Raw genomic sequence first — 16,564 nt, forward strand, 5'->3', positions numbered from 1 at the left:
AAATGTTTTATGGAATGATTTTTATTATAGTGTGGGATATGTTGTTCCGCCCTGATATACGAGGGTAAAAAATGTAGCCGTGGTCAGTTGGCATTCATCTAAAATTTAACTTAAGCGGTTATTAATCAATTAAAATTCTTGAATATTGATAGAAAAGCTTGTGATAGGCAATGGCGGTTGACCGGTGAAACCATTTTTCAAATAAAATTGCTCTGAGCCATTCAAAATTGGTAGTTTTACCGAGTCAACTTGGAAGTTAGAATTATTTTTTCTAGGCGCTCTAAAATATGAAAAAACTGAATATTCTAATTTTCGTATGTCTGATGCGGTGGAAAATAGTTAAAAAAATATATTTCAAGAGAATCAATGTTCCATCCTCATGGGTACATTCAACAAGCGTCCTCAAGAGTATTTTTATTTACTTTTTTGCTGAAAAAACGGGCAGAGTTTTTAATGCACGAGTAAGTATTAGACAAGCCGACGTGCAGGAAGCCGCTATTGCCTCGCGACGTGTGCTCAATACTTATACGTCGAAGAGTCTCCAAAATATTGGCACCGTTGGCAACAGATTAATATTCGAGTTGTCCTCCTCTTTCAACTTCAAAAAAGCCCATCACTCCGCCCTCGTGGAAGAGGACCACTTCATCCCTCTACCCTCCCCCCGTCCCTGACGGGACGGTGAACAGGAAAGTGATTGAATGATCGAAGCGGCCCTTCACCCTACTCAGATGTGGCACCCTCCTCTAGATTAAACACGAAAGACGTTAGGAAAAGAACGAACAGCAATGGATTGACAGCGAAAGTAATTTGTGATCTGGCAAAAGCATGACGCTATCCTTTACAGGAAATCTCCAACTTTTTTGTTGTTTTTTCCTTTGCTTACGAGACTGTTAGTCCATAGGATAGAGGATAACTTTAGAATTACTTTTGTATTAGACCCTTTGACATCCGTAGTTTCACCTGAAATACATGATCTTTTCTGAACCAGCTATTCCTGAGAAATACTTGGCTTCACGGGGAAACGAATTCGTCTCCTTATCTATAATATGTTAATTTCAAATGCCAGTGGGGCTAGTTTAAGACGAGTTCTAACCTCGCCTATCAAACTGACCTTCAGGTTGATAACTATGGTAATTCATTCACCCGTTTACTTACTTCTGATCTGATGATGGTATCGAGTGAAACCCTGATTGCGTCATATTGACGATTTTCATCATTTCATAAATTTTTGATTCTCCTCATGAATCACTCAAGAATAATGGCAATCCCACTCTAAATTATAAATAAGTGCAGAGGTTTTTCTTTCTTAAGATTTTGTAATGAGAAATCATACATAATTAAAACTCATGAATTTTGTGTGACTTTTCTATCCGTAGATAACGGAAAATAATAGTACTATGAAACAAATCTCCAGGACACTTAAACATCACAAAAGAGCGACAGATTCTTTTTTTTTAAAAGACAAAATCCTAATTTATTTTCTAGGACAGAATTGAAATGAGTTCAGAAGCAGCGCTCGTTGGACGTATAAAATATAAATTAAAAATTTAAATCAAAAGATTTTAGAGCCCAAGCCAAGATTTAATGCGGGACGTAACGAATTAACACCGCTGGCTTTAAATCCAAAACAGACCTTAGACGCAACAAAAGAAGAGGCTAATTTTTTTCTAATCGAAAAAAATAGAAACCAGGAGGGCGGAGCACAACGTTAGCACGAGAGAAATTGAAAGAAAGGGTCGGGGAGAGAGCGAAATGAGAGAGTGAGAAGGGGAACTTTTGAAGGTGGAGGGCAAAAGGGCTTTAGGGCGGAGAGTAGCGGAACCGCCTCTCCAGCCTTATAGAGGACACATGCGAGAAAGTGTCCTGATGAAGAGAGAGGACCGTGGATAAAAGGGTGGAAAATAAAAAGGATCGCGGAGGAATGAGGAGAATTGTTTCGGATGGGGTGCCCAGGGTCGAGGGTGACGCTTGGGTGGGGGAGGGATAAAAGTGTACGGCGTCGGGGGGAGGTGGAGGAGGAGTTAGGGACTTGGAGTGGGTGGGTAAAGAATAGTGGGGGGGCGAAGGATTAAGTGAGTCGGGAATGATACTTAACGCGGAGTTTGCGAGGTGAAGGGACGGGGGGGGCGGAGGAGTAGAAGACTCAGAGGAGACGAGGAAGGGAAGGGGGATGAAGGGATTGATATAGAGAAGAGACTAAAGACTCATGGGTGTGTCGATGCGATATTCATTTTATAATATCGATATTCGTTATAAAAGGAAAGTTGAGATGGCGATGTATGGACTTGCAACTATCATCAATTGTATGTATACAACTACTACAAGTATCGAAAACATCGTCTTTATCGACTATTTAGTCGATTTTATCATATCTCACTGTGGTATACAAGTTACTCTCGTACATGTCATATGTATTTCCACCCGTAAGCCGTATTTTACTTCGACGAAATGATAACGTATCATTAACTCTCTTCCTTGAGCAAATAAAGAATATCAGCCAAATTATTTACACATTTCTAATCAACAGCATCGTCAGTATTGACTAAAAATTTCGACCGAAGACGTAATAGGTACGAATACAAGATAACAATAAAAACCGCTCATCTCGTTACGAATCGTTAAACACAGAAAGCGTCACATAAGTAATTTTAATAATTTGAAGGTATTGGAATAAGGACGTTCAAGAGCCTCGACCTGTACTTTTAGATAAATATGGATAAGACGACTTTAAGAATATCACAGAAGGAACAGTTACGGTAAATCGGTGGGTTAGAACACGCTGAGATGGAAAAATGACTGCTGGACCGATCGTTCTAAGGAATACATTCTCCCCTACCACGTTCATAAGGACCTAAAAGTATAACACAGAATGCGAAAATTACTCTAATAAGCTGGTGTTCACAAAACACCCCCCTGCGATGGCTTCTTTCAGAATAAGATGTTGATGCAGATCATGCTTTTTTAAAAGTATTTGAATCAACTCTACCGGTATTAAAAATATCGTCCAATCTTAGATACCTCCATATTGCAAAGTAAGCATGAGGACAAACACGGGTGTGTGGCAGTTTTTTCGGGTGATAAGAGGTATTTAGACGTGCTAAGGGAGGAGCGAGAACCGAATCGAAACGGGCGGGGTGTCGATAAAGACCCCGACTGTAGAGGGTAAAGGGATTACGGAGCACGGAATGTGAAATTAAGATGACGAAGAGAGAAAAATTGTGGAAGCAGCAAAACTGAGACGCAAGCCCTTATGACTGGGGGAGGGGAGATGAGCGGTGAGGAATGCGATTTTTCATTTTGAAGGAGGTTTCTTGTAATCTCTCAAAGATTTTATCCTACGAGAACCGTTTCGATGCGGTATATATATATATATACATATATATATATATATATATATATATATATATATATATATATATATATATATATATATATATATAAATAAATAAATAAATATATATGTAATCAACCCGAAGGTCGGTTTGGTAGGTGATGGTAGAGTTCACCCGGTACTAAGCCCGACGGCGTGTGAATTTCACACATCAGGGTAGGGGGGCCAGTTCCTTTCCCTGTGCTATTATTAAACCAGTTATGGTTTCCCAGGAAGATCTGGTACCCGAAAACTCACAAGCTTGGGTGGAGCTGCAGGTGCCCAGAGTGCCTTGCCCGGGACTCGAACCCGGGACCCTCCGGTCAGTAGTCAAACGCTCTACCCCCTGGACTACCCCGATCCACGTATATATATCTATCTATCTACGTATATATATATATATATATATATATATATATATATATATATATATATATAATATAGATTCTGATGATGACGACCCTGGTTTTCATACTTACCCCGTGAGTGAAGAGAGGAACGGTAACGGCAAAGTTTCTAATTTATTTGGTGAAGGGAGGAAGTTTTTAGGGGGAATCAAATCAAGGCAGAAAGAGGGTATAGATGAAATAAGTATTGATAGATAGTGCAAATTTGCGGGCCTTCAAGTTTTGTCCCGAAATTAATGTCAGTAAATCTATTACAAATCATTTATTCAAATTTTCCGTCACAAGTGTTTAAATGTCTTCAAAATAGGCTCGTTTTACTTCGATACATCGGTTCCAGCGGGACTTCCAGCTCTCGAATGCGTTGCCTTAGGCCTCCTTCGGAATTTCCTTTAATGCCGCGGGGCCAAATGCTTTGATCCCGTCCATTGTCCCTAAATGCTTGCCTTTTTGGGGTGTTTTGAGGCGTGAAAATAAAAGTCGGGGGGAGCCACTTCCGGGCTGTACGGGGGCTGGGGAATCGTTAGTACCCCTACTTTGACCAGGTAGTCGTTGACGATGGGGTGGTGCATTGTCGTGGTGCAACTTCCAGTTTTCTGAAATGTCCGCCCGGATGCGTTTTAGTCTTTTGAGGACTTTCACGTAAGATTTGGGAGATCACAGTGGTTCCAGGTTCTATAAAACTCGTGATGAACCAGTCCGTGGATGTCAGAAAACACGATGAGCATGATCTTGACCTTTGATTTGCTCATCCTAGTTTTCTTCGGGTGAAGGGACGGTGACGTATGCCACTCCGATGATTGTCTTTTGGTTTCCGGGTCATATTCAAATACCCAAGTCTCGTCATCTGTAATGACGTTGTCCAAACACTGGGGGGTCACGTTTTCACATGTCGAGGTTTTCTTGGTACGTTTCAACGCGGCGCCGTTTGGTCGTCAGTGAGTACTTTTGGAACCATTTTTGCGCACACCTTCCGCGTACCGATATGGTTCGTAACGATCGCATAAACTTGAGTTTTCGGAATTTTTAACATGTCGGCCACTAAACGAACACTTAATCGTCGGTCTGAGTTCAACAGTTCCCTCACTCTCGTCACATTGTCAGCCGTAATGGTCGTGGATGGCTGTCCGTTGCCGTCCTCACCTTCGACCTCATCCCGGCCTTCCAAAAAGACCTCTGTGCCACCGAAACACTTGCCGTTCTGACAGGGTATCTTCTTTGCAAGCACTCTTGATCATAGCAACAAGTTTCCGTAGCGGTCTTACCAAGTTTCACACTAAACGTGATCGCAAATCTTTGTTCTAACGAGCGCTGCATTTTAGGCGTTACCTTCACCGACGATCTCTCCTGGTTGAAACACATAAGGGGAATATGTGGACAAACTAACAAAAATTATGACTTATTAGAAGAGTAATGGGCAAGTGTGGTGAAAATGTCTAATAGAAATGTTATCTGTCGTTGGTTGGGCCTCATTTAGAATATGCTGCAAGTATATAATAGGATCATCACCACGTTGGGTTAATTGCCGAATTACAGCTCGTGCAGCGTAGAGGAGCTAGGTTTGTTAAACGTTGTTATGATAAACTTAGTAGCGTGTCTAAAGTACATATTAGAGCAGCTAGGCTGGGAATCACTCAATGGAGTGAAGGTTAAATTATAGATTGAAGCTCTTGCATAAATTGGGAGAGCATCTCCTTAGCAGTGATGTTGAAAATGTATTATTATCCCCATCGTTCTACGGTAGGAGAGATCAAGTCAATGAAATTAGAAAGATTAAGTTTAGGACCGGTAAATTTAAGAATTCAAGTTTCCCACGAACAATAGGGGATCATAATATTATTGTCCGACCGCGGTAGTGTCATGTTCGGGTACAAATTAGTCTGTTGTGTATTCACCCCCTTGCCACACACCCTAGCGGTGGCTGCCAGGGTACATAAATAAGCGAATAAATAAATAGATAGTATGAAGGCAGACGGTCCAAAGTCCAAACAACGTTCAAAAAATGTTGTTTTTCTGTCCACTTACAATAATTTCTTGTGAACCGTATATGGCACATGTAACCTCCTTAACCTGAATACATGAGTATTACACGCCCTGGGTTTCTTTTAAGGAATCGGAGCTCTGTCATCATCCGTTAAATCAAATTTCGGGTTGACTACTGAGGAAGAGTGGTTGAGAATCACTCTCTTCTTCAAATGTCTTTTTAGAAATACCATTTTTCATTTTATTGCTAATATTATCTCACGTCGATTTCCTGTTAACCAAAGAGATGTCTGGTAGACACGGGATTATAGTTGCAATTTCAGAGGGAAAACATTATAGCATCTAAAGAAATAACCAGATGGTTAATTCTGTCTAAAAATCGGTTTAACCTTGAGGATTTTGTTTTCACAATGAACTAAATATTCATTTTTGAAATGCATGGAAGACATTTATGACAATTTTAAGCCCGCTATTGATCGCATTGTACCAAGCAGCCAGGTCTCTTGAGCGAGGAAATTCCGAAAATATTTATCCGTGCGTGGATGAGTAATTAAACCCCTCGTTATGATTTTGACAGCCACTCGCCAGGAATGACAAATTATGCAATAATTCGCTCCAGAGGCTCTTCGTGAGTTTCAATTAGTAAATAAACCCGATTTATTAATATTATGTACTCATTGAGGATTATTTTGCCGTGTACATTGGTATTGTACTGATTGACATGTCATTGATTTGCCAACGCGTGATTTCCATACATCTCAAGGCTAGGTTCAGAGGGCAGGTCATCACACTCGCCGGTCTCTTTTTGGTTGGTTTACAGTGGCATTTCATTTGGTTTGTATCAAATTCAGGTATGATGAACACTTCCCTGCTTTGCTTTCCTCGACCTTTCCGAACCGAGTTGGAGAGAACAGTGGCGTACAACGACATGTTGGTGAAAGTTGGCCCGAGAGGACAAACGTTTCCCTGTCTGCCCAAGACAGTTCGTTCGCCTACGCCGGCTATAATTCGTACAATTTCGCACGACACGAACGTCCGAGAAGAAGAACGGTCCCCTGCCGATGGAGTAAGTGACGCGACCGGATTCAGGCGTGGCAGTCGTAACTTGCTTTAAGGGACCGTCCTTAAATCACGTGAGACCATTTTCGGCTTTCTTTTTTTTCTCTGACCCTCTAATCCCCGTATCCTCTTTCTTTTCTAAATATCCGTGAGATATGAACCCTCCCACTCCCTCCATCTCACGTAATTAACCCCTTTACCATTGATATATCAAGCAGGCACCTCTTTCTAATTAATAAGAAAAGAAAAAAAAGCTCATTAAAGTTTGACGAAAGTGTTCTCCACCATCTGCTGTTAATATAAATTCCGCGTTATCACTGAAAAAAGTGCATTAGCTTGAATGAAAATTTGTTGTTTATTTTAGTATTATCATAGTTCGTAGTACAATGAAATTGAATAAATATTTCGAAACACTACTTGAGAGGTTGATAAATGATTTAATAATCTTCAAGGGACGTTTTCAGTCGTGATCATTTATCAAATGGGTTATTTATTGTTCAAAGGAAGTAAATATATTGTTTTCGTTAGAAAAATATGAAAAACCAACTCAACTCAGTAAGTAAGATTCATCCATAACTCCCATCCCCTTATCTCCCATCATTAAGCGTAATGAAATGGCTCTCACGAACACTTCCCTTCAATTTCCTTGGGCAATTGGCAGGACAGCTTCTTGATTGAGATTGGATTATGATATCATCTCATGTGTCTCGAAAGAATGTAAATCCATCGATTTTGCTTATTTTATTCATTGGAGAATTTGATCAATATGATTGATCCAGTGGTATGTTCGCTTATTTGAAATTATTTCCGTATTTTTAAATCGATTTGTGCTGAAATGTTAACCGTTTAGTTCTCACAGTAGCATCGAGTCATTTCCCTGAATAAATTCCTATTTTTATGCCTAAATCTTACCCTGATATGATGTGTGGCTGACCGTTGCTCCACACCAGCTATGCAAGATCCAAAGATGTTAACTGTTAGTTATCAATAGTTATGCTAAAAGGAAATTATGCTAAAAAAAATACATGCGTAGCTGTTTCGCGATGCAAAATCATTTTCTGCTCATGCGAGACGCGCTGTTAGTTAAAAGAAAAATTATCAAATAGGTTTCATAGATTAAAAAAATGATAATGTGCTAGGCTTCTTGGAATAAAAGACTATTCCCTGAGCTTTTTTCATATTGGCAACTATTTTGAAGTCATATTTTTTAATGAAAAAAGTGACATGTAAAGACTACCTCTTTAATCTTATTTTTATCATCTCTCCCAGAGCAGTACGATGGATTTAATAATGCATATTTAAACATCATCGCTAGGGAGACCTGATTCAAATTTATGTAAGAGAAGTATTCTGTAATTTAATCTTCTCTTAGTGAATGTTTCCCAGCCCAGTTTCTCTAGTAGCCTATCAACTAAGTTTATCAAATCTAGTTCCTCTTAGCTGCGCATGATACAATTGGGCTAACAAAAAGTTATTCTCACATTGTGACAGAGTGCCGATTAAAAACGAAACGTATATCAAATAAGGACATTTCTGCTACAAGGGAGAACGGACGTGGTATATTTTTTAAATACAAATTGAAGTACGCCACCATTTCCAAGTATCCTATATGAATTGCACAAGTATGAGTGAATTCACCTCCGATATAGGACGAATAAGTCGTTAAATAAATAAATAAGTTCGTCAACATCCATCCTCCAACTATGGAGGAAAGCAAAAATAAAATAGTGAGATCGCGGCTGGTAAAAGAGGACGGTTGGAAAGAGAAAAAAGAGAAGTTCCAGACGGTATCACCAGGTGGCTCTGCTGGTGAAACCAATTGGGAAGTTTGCCGAGTGTAGATTCGAACGATTGATCCAAGGTTTTGAGGGGAGTACGTGAGATTTTTAACAGGCCGAGAAGGCCGCGGGGGAGGTGGAAAGTTTATCTGGAGGTTTGGATTAAAAGGACGGAAGGAATGGATGTGCCAAGGAAAGAGTGCCCACTTATGAGGCGGAGGGGTGGTCAGGGTCAAGATAGAGATTGATTGATTGATCGAAGAGCAGTGGTGACCTCGGTCGCCGTGTGTGTGTCCGGTCCATTAAGTGGACCGGATACTTGTCGCGTCAGTCGAAGCTAGGCTCTTTGAGTTGGAGTGGGAGGAAGGCATTGGCAGGAAGGGAAACTGAAGAGAGTCGGGTGGGTGCTTTCGAATAATCATCGAACCAATCGGAGGGAGGGAACATTAGTTTGTTTACGATACCAGGTAGCTTCCCATGGTTTCGAAGGTCCTGTAGCGTGACTTGACGCTTGAGGTTCAAAGTAATAAGTGGCTGTTGACGTTGGAAACCGATTCGCCGTCGATTTTATTCTGCGAAGCATTTAAAAAGGAAGAAACTTCGTAAGAGCGGGTATTCGAAATTTAACGAGGGTAGACACTTTTTTCGTTTTATTACGCTTTCAATCAAATAGTCCCAAATTCGAACCATTTATTAAGACCAATGAAAATTGGTAAACACTTCTGTGCTACTAGAGCGAAATATTTTTGGCACCCCATATCTACGAATTTCGTTTCCAAGCTCAATATTACTCTTGTGTAACAATAAACTATTTTTTACATTTTTCCAAAAATTTCTCTGCGATGAAAACAGAAAGTATGATGATGCATCTAATTCGCATACTCCTGGGGAAACAGGTCGTGTTTAGTAGAGCAACAAAGTGCTAAATAATAAAAATGGGGGGGATCGAGATGGTGCGGGGGCTAACGTACTGGCTTCCCACCCTGAGGGCGCGGGTTCAAAACCCGGCGGTGTTGAATATTTTTCAGAGGTATCTCGATCCCTACTTGAGGTGCTTTGTGGAGGGCACTTTGAGTGAGTACGCCGTCCGTCGGATGGGACGTTAAACTGCGGACCCCTTGGCGCCTTTCGTAAAGAGCAGGCTAATGCCGACGCCGGGTTTCTCTCCACCCTTCATCCTTTCCTGTCCATCCCCTATGGCGCAAATGACCTTAGCTGTCGGTCGCCTCCCCTTAAAACTACTACTACCATAAAAATGGGTTGATTACTCTGTTTATAGTGTTATATGTATATATATATATATCTATATATATATATATGTATATATATGTATATATATATATGTATATGTATGTATATATATATATATATATATATATGGAAATACGTATATGTATATAATAAATGTGGCGAGTGTATTTTTTAATGACTTGTCGGCAATTTTGTAATATCATCATCCTTATTCCAATCCTCAGGTTGGTTTGTTACAGCCATCCAATCTATTCACTGTCCACTCCCTAATCCCTTGATGCCTTCTCTGTTTACGTTCTTAATTTGCTCCATGTACTTGTTTCTTGGTCTTCCTCGTGGGATATTTTCTTCGATATTCCTTTCTATAATGTTCCTCATATTTGTTCCATGAATAAGTAATCATATGAATTATTTGTACGTATATTCTACTGCATGGTTATATGAGCCAGTTTATATATTTGATCGATTCATACGAGTGCATGCGCCAGTGGATGTCAATACCCATCAATTAAGATCGAAAAGCCATTTCGGTGGCTGAAGCGGAGACAAAACTGATTTGGATGCTGGAATTGAGGATCTTCCGCCATAGAAACGCACATAAATTTCCCTCGGCTTCGAGATGAACGCGGGGAGGGAGAAAAAAATGCCCTCTGCTGTTAAGATAATGATTTATGTTCGAATGGGCGTGCGCGCGGTCGGGGCACGGGGCTGACGAGAGGGGATGGGGCGTGTGGGGAAAAGTTGTTTTTGTATCGGTGGTGGGAAAAGGGAAAAATTCAAATGTGAACAAGATGAATCGTTGGGGAGGAATTCTTCCTGCAAGTGTATGTTTCTGCGAAGGTTTATTTTCCAACGGATTCCAAGATTCTAAGGGACTCCGCTACAAGCTGTCACTTATTGCAAAAAGTACCGTAAAAACCTTTGTCTGTCGAATGAAATATGGGCCAAAATACCTAAGGCTTCCCGAATTCTCTTATCTTCGATGTCATTCCGGCTAAAAAAAAATAGAAGAATGAAAATAGGTTTGAATGCTTCCTTTTTATTTGTATTCTGGATTAACGTTTAATGCTATATAAAACTGAATAATAAAGGATAATAACTTTACTCGAATATCATAGAAAAAGCATTTATAATAAATGGGTCTTTGTTGGGAATATTCTCATGCCAATAGCCTATTTAAGTTTAAAATCATAATCAATCATAATCACACTGTTTTTGGAATGGCAGTGTGTGGCTAATTATTTTTCAAACTGTGGGTCATTATTGTATCTTCTTTGATGTTTTAAAATATTGCAGAGCTTTTCACTCTATCGTATTGATCAAAAGAAGATTTATTCCATGCAATGAATCTTAATCCTTGTGCAAGTTATTTCTATAAGAAAGTCAATATTTCCTCAAAATGTAATGGAGAACCATTACAAAAAATGTAACAATTTAATATTAATTTAATTTATTATTATGAAGAAACGGAAAGGAAGGAGGAAGTGCTAGGCATGGATGGGGATGAGAGAGCATTATTGGGAGACAACCAAAGGAGGTGGATTGAGAGCATTTTAATACGTAATTTGAGTGCCAAGAACAGTGTTGCAGAGAGTGGAACGTTAGAAAAGAGGGATTTGGGTAGGGTAAGGCTTGTTTGACGGAATGAAGAGAGGAAGGATATATGCAGTAATGAAGAAGAGCTAATTGTGGTCTCGTATGTCAGATTGTGTCTTCTTAGACGAAGAAATGTATTGGAGCCATGCTCAGTCTGTGTCCATCCGAAACCTACCTTAAACGGTAAACTATCAACTAAAAATATGGTAATGAGTTTAGATTTTTGATTTATTGGTTTTTTATTTCAGGTTCAGTGCATTACGGAATTGGGAACATTTCTGAAAAATCACAGGTAAACATAAGTTAATTTTCAGATGCAATGTAAAGCTAATCCTTTACATGGCATCCGATAATAAATGTAATATGAAGTATTCTAAACCAAGTCATTTCTCGACAGTATTCGTGAACGGTGACTGAACATATATTTCTCCAAACAGAAGTCCATACAGGATTTGGCCATAAGTTTTTAAAAATGATTTTTACCTTTTGAAAACCACTAGATGCCTTTGCTATTTACGAGGGCTGTCCATAAGCTATCCAGCCATGCAATATTTTGAGCAAAATAGCCTACCTAGAACAATGAGACCTTATTCCCCTTCTTCGAAACACTCACCTTGGGACCTCAAACACTTATCCCAGCGTCTCTTCCACTTCTCAAAACAATGGGCAAAGTCCTTTTTCGAATTAGACTTCAGCTGCCTCGACGAATTCCCTTTTATCTCGTCAACGTCAAGAATTTCGTGCTGCAGTTGCAGGAGACTTGCTCTAAGCCGCAAACGATGACCCAAGGTTTTTTAAAAAAAGATCATAACTGGAAATGAGTCATGGGTCTACGACTACGACCCTGAAATAAAAGCCCAGTCTTCCCTATAGTCGCTCGAAGAGATAAAGGAGAATGTGACGAGGCAGCTGATGAACATTTCGAAAAAGGACTTTGTCGATTGGTTTGAAAAGTAAAAGAGACGCTAGGATAAGTGTGTGAGGTCTTAAGAAGAGTACTTTAAAGAACACTAAGCCCTTATTGTTCTAGGTAGGCTATTTTTCTCAAAATATTGCATGACTGGATAGTTTCCGGACAGACATCTTATCTGAGGACTTTAAAGAGGAAAGACGAATGCTTGAGTGGTCGGCGAAATTGAGCGGAATCGTCGACACCATCCGTGTCACCAACCGTTTCAAACGTTGGATGAAGAACTTCTGAATGAGAGTTGGGAAAAATTGAAAATCTTATCATCGAGTAATCTAAACAAAATAATCGATTACAGGGAGCATAATCATCATCACTGCGATACGAATAAAAAAACTAATTGCGCGTGACGAAAACGTGGAAGCTGCGTGGTCCATGTAAAATGAAGCTGATTCTCTGATGCCGATTAGGAAAACGGAGAACAGAGAATAATTCTCACCATTAGGTCTCATACTAGCGGGAAGAACGTAAATTGAGCGCGGATGAGAGTTTTTTTTCCTTTAAGGTGAGACGCTTCGCTGGATCCGTCCTCCATTGACGAGACTATTGATGAATATTTTTTACCATAGGAAACGTATAAGTTTTTAAAATTTCCGCCCTCTCTCATGACGATCAAACCCACGGTGCAGAACTGGGTCGCATCCGGAAAAAAATTCCGTTAAATTTCTCGAAAAGCCAAGAGAAAATATTTGCCGGATGGAGGATCGGCGTGGTTGCGGTGCGTCCGAAGACTGAAATTAAGTTGTCTCGGGTCTGAATACGTGAATATCTATTGATATGATAGCTCTTTTAAAGGGATGAATAAATATGTGACCGTCAATTAAAATTTAACTTAAAATGCATAAAAACTAATGTTTAACGTTGCTAAGTAACTGCATTCGTGAAAACGACGAAAGATATTGTGTGACATGTCCAAATTATAAATGATGTTGACAAATATATTAAGTCTTTGTGACATCTTTATTGATCAATGATAACATAAGTAAATGATGCATACATTACTGTAATATTTAAGGCGTATTTCGAAATGTCTGGAAAGATAGAAATAATTGTTGGTTGTAAAAATCAGTCGTCTTTTCTATTTTATTATTTTGTTGCCAGATGTTAGCTCTCGGAAAAGAATCATTTGCCTCTGTCTATAAAAATATAAACATGGTTCTTTGACCGTTAACAGTAAAGAGATAGTTTGCTATTTTAATTGAGAACCGTATTAAATTCTCAGTAGAGTTAGTTTTCTTCGCCACAACAAGAATTTCAAAGACGGTAGTAGGCACAGTAACATATTCCTTTGTGAATGTGATTACGTATGTGTGTGTAACAGAAATGAAGTTATGCGTAAAACTTGTTAGTTATCTGTAAAATTATTGCTTCATTGCCTATTATGTAATCCTCTTAAGTGTTAAGAATTTTATTTGCTTCTTAGCTCCCCATAGAAACCAACTCTAAAAAAATTCTGTCTGGGAAGGAATTATGGGAATGTCAGAATAGGAAGCGATGTCGTTAAAACTTAAAATGGATAAAGCTCTCTTTTGAGACGATTTGGTGAAATTTGGAGAACATCTGTAGTTATTTCTCTTCAAAAGTCAAAACAACTTTAATGGGCCCGTCTACAAATTCCAAAATGTCGATCGGTTGGAAATCCGACAAAGTCTCTTTGATGGAGAACTCGTTCGTTCGTTATAGTTCTGGTGCGCTATTCCGTCCTTCCTATTTCGGAATTCAGGGACAGACGGGGAATTTCCTAAAATGCTCACGCGTGGGTTCATTGGGCCTCTTTTTGCCGATGCTCTAAAACGATATAGATTTAAGTGTCCAACATTTAGATAAAAAACGTAGGAGTGATTACGTGAAATTTTCGCAAAACCGTATTTGCTAAACTGACCGTTGGTTTTCAGAAATCCGCATCCATTCTCGATGTTCATAACATAGTGGAATTAAAAACTCGAAAATTTAAAGCTCCCCGATTAAAAAAATATTTTTATGGTGTACATACGATTAACTTGAACATTGTTGTTTAATTGAAGTACACCCTGAGGTTTTTCATTTAATTTTCAGAAATATGGAGATTTAGAAGTCAGAACTATGGACGCTGATGTTGCCACGATCGGCAAATGAGTTTTTAGATTTTTTCCTCGTATTTTTTATGACTTACTTAAATCTTTTGAGAAACCTCTATTTACATATTTTGGTATAAAATAATTCCAGTAGTATATGTATTATAGTATAAACTTTTTATTTTATTATTTATTGCGTTTTTTTATCAATATATTTAATAGGGATTACCTTTTTTTGCCAGGTAATGTATTATTGCTTTAATCCTGTTAGAGCTAGTTCGTTGCTTTTACTCTAAATTAGATTAATTACATGTTTTAATAAAATTGTTTTGATAAAAATATGTTAGCTACAAAACAGATAGCGATTTATGACGGTCCAGATGTTGCTACAGCTTAGCAAAACTAGTAGACCGCAATAAATCCTACCCTGTGGAAACGGAAAATATTTTGATTCTACCTTGTACATTACTATGGAGTTCCACAAAATATCGCCCTCGTTTATTTCTCAAAAAAAGCTAGTTATTCCTTGACACTATTTTCTCTGGTCCGGGTAAAATGGGAAAAAATGAATGAAGTACCAGGCACGCATATTTGGGGAGAAGAGAGGGTTGTTGGGAGAAATCCAAATGGGGCATGGAAATGCGGATGCAGAGAATTTTGATAGGCGATGGAATGTTGCAACTGTAATAAAGTTGGCCAGGCGAGATAGGGGCAGTAAAATGATAGATAGTCGCCGGACCGTTGACCATATGCTGAAAGGACGGGTATAAATACCGAATGTACACAGCATTGAGTAACTTGATATCACTGCTATTCTCGTTGGAGTATTTTTATTTTCATGGGACAGGGACGAGGGCAATGGTAATTTTAATTAGCACCTCCCCCCTCGACACGGGATACGAAAGGGTGATTATTGAAATCGAAGTCGGTTCCTCTTTTTCGTGAATGAACTTCTCACATTTCGATGATAGGCTCGCGAGACAGACTGGCTCATTTGGTCACGAGAGACAGGCAATTCTCAGTAACCTTAAATAGGTATTGGAAGAGAATAATTATTTCTCTCTATGGGCACTGCTTTTGCAATATTATTTTTAAAATGAGTATTATTGCATGGTTAATCGAATTAATTACTAAATTAGTTGTGCAGAAGCATAATTAAGATGATAATAGGCCTAATTGAACTTTCTTTATAAATAAACACCTAATATGCATAATATGTAATGAGATATTTTGAAAGTACGAGTAGAACATAACTATAGCGTGTTTTCAGAAAATTAACATTAATCTTGTTGCAAACAAACGATGACATTGGATTTCAATGTCGTGTACGGGTTGTGCTAGATGTGCCGTGAAAAATTATTTATTTATCTTTCAGGGCAGTGATATTTACGATATTACGTACGACTATTGTTTTATCAAATAATAATTCCATGTGGCTCCGATAGATCTTTTTTTACGTAGAATTTTCACTCACAAAATAAATTCAGGGTAAAATTGCGTATTAATATTTAGAATGACAAAGGTATAAATTAATGACCAATATTGGAATGACTTCAAAAGTTCTAATTATCTCGATTCGATCTTACGATTTCTCATACAAGTAAAGTGGATTCCCAATACTGAACAAAACGGTTTTCACTATCTAAATCGCAAAATTAAAACACTGAAAAAGTTTAAAAAATAGATAAAATTAGAAACATAAACAGTGATATGGCATATACCACAATTTTCACTTGCGTATTAAAAATTAGTGACTGGTTATTATATGAGAATTAATGTAAACAAACCAAAGGCTAAAAAAGTGTCTTCCGTGGAAGGGACGGGCTTGTTGCAGATACGCCTTAAGAAAAGATAGTGAAAACTTTGAAATGGAACGTGATTTTGCACGGTGCGGAAACTTGGTCATTGAAGCAAGATGATAGACTAAGATTGAAGACTTTTCAGAATTTTTTGTGGAGAACGATGGAAAAGGCAAAATGGCCGAGGAATAAACACAAATGAAGAACTATAAGGCATAGTGAGAGGGAAGATATACAGGGTGCGTTCCGAAAGTAATGAAATTACTTTCTTTCAAGTAATTTATTGAACAGGTTTCACAAACA

This window comes from Hetaerina americana, unplaced genomic scaffold (genome assembly GCF_022747635.1).
Source record: "Hetaerina americana unplaced genomic scaffold, ioHetAmer1.1.p SCAF_2, whole genome shotgun sequence".
Classification (NCBI taxonomy): Eukaryota; Metazoa; Arthropoda; class Insecta; order Odonata; family Calopterygidae; genus Hetaerina; species Hetaerina americana.